Genomic DNA, 1,840 nt, shown 5'->3' with positions numbered 1-1,840 from the left:
ATCTCAGACCCGCCAGCGATATAAATAACAACCCAGAGGCTCATTAATATTTTAAAGCATAGGCCTTTTGCGGCGCAGGAGAGTAGTGTCTAATCCTGGCTCCTGGTACTGCGACCCACCACGACCCACCACGTGGCCAGGTCTACCTCCCTGCCCGATCACCTCCTGGTCATCTGGCTGAATCTCTCAACCTTTCCCTGTCTCCCAGTGTCTACTTCCTGCCCAGCTATTGGCTGTCAGCTCTTTTTTTTTTTTTTCTTTTTAAAGCCAATCAGATACAACTCTAGATGGCCTTAGGCAGGTGAAGAAGGAACAACTATTTATAAAACATGAGACTGGCAATGGGTCATTAGCTCTCTGCTGGCACGGAATTAACCCTTGAATACGCAGAGACTCATCTACACAGAGTGTACCCCAACGGTCCCCTTAGTCCAACAGAAGACACAAGGATAAACTAAGGGCCCAGGGGGACTGAGACGTGTTAGAATTGTTGCTTTATGCCATGTGGCCATCTTAAGATGGTGGAGTCACATGCCATGTACCCTTTAACCTTAGTAAAGATGGCTGCCAGCCATGTGATTACTTACATCTTGTTGAGGTTATTTGCCAAGATGGAGGAGAGTCGCCGGGCGGTGGTGGCACACACCTGTAATCCCAGCACTCAGGAGGCAGAGGCAGGCAGATTTCTGAGTTCGAGGCCAGCCTGGTCTATAAAGTGAGTTCCAGGACAGCCAGGGCTATACAGAGAAATCCTGTCTCGAAAAACCAAAAACCAAACCAAAACAAACAAAAACAAAAAAAACCCATATATTTACATAAACAAGAGTTGAATCACAAATATAGGATGCTGCAGCAAATTAAAATTCCTATGTATAAGTTTTAACTATAAATCTTTTGTTATAAAGTTTTAAGCCAAATTCTGTTACAGATTCTTTAACCAAACCCAGTGAGTTTACAAATCTTGAGATGAGTTTACAGCATAGCCTTAGGAGATCAGGGGGTTTATGGTTTGTTTGTTTGTTTTGCTTTGTTTTTAAAAACATAATTCAAAGGAATCATAGAGATGAGCGATTTAAGAATGGAATGTTGTGGAACCTTAGAGATAAAGAGATTTGGGGGTCCTTTGCTTGTTCCATGGCAGAGGTGGCTATATATAATCTGGGAGAATTTGCAAAGCAAGTTGCTTGCCAATTCGGGCCATTGATCTGTACTGAGGGGAAGCTGTAGTAATAAAATCTGAGTCCACGGAGGAAGAGAGAGGGCCGCAAAGCAGAACCCCATGATCAAGGGATGGAGGGAGGGCGAGTTCTTATGAACTCAAAGAGGAAGCTGAGAGGGAAGCAAGCTGGCAGGAGCTGACAGAGAGCATAGTGGGACAGCAGATGGGCTGTAGTTCCTAGGGGGAAGGCATGGGAAAGGGAGCCAGCACGTGTCTTTAGTAGAGACCCCAGGACTGTCCACATGGTGGGTGGCCCTAAAGCAGGGAGGAGCAAGGGGCTGCAGAAGGACAGAGAAACTTCTGGAGCTCCAAGTGGGAGAGAGAAAGGAAGGGAGTCCCAGGCTGCTGTAGGCAGAACTGCAGCGGAGCAAACAATGCAGCAGGAGGGGAGGGGAGGGCAGGAGAAAAGGGAGGCAGCTACACGGTGTAGAGGCTACAGGCAGAGCAGGCTGCAGGAACCAGCGCCCACAAGGAAGGCATAAAAGGCAGAGCCCAGAGAGACAGGAGCAGTTAGAAAGCAGGGGTGTATTAGTCAGGGTTCTCTAGAGTCACAGAACTTGCAGATAGTCTCTATATAGTAAAGGAATTTATTGATGACTTACAGTCTGCAGTCCAAATCCC

This window comes from Mus pahari, chromosome 7, assembly GCF_900095145.1.
Source record: "Mus pahari chromosome 7, PAHARI_EIJ_v1.1, whole genome shotgun sequence".
NCBI classification, from domain to species: Eukaryota; Metazoa; Chordata; class Mammalia; order Rodentia; family Muridae; genus Mus; species Mus pahari.
This window is presented reverse-complemented; position numbering follows the sequence as displayed.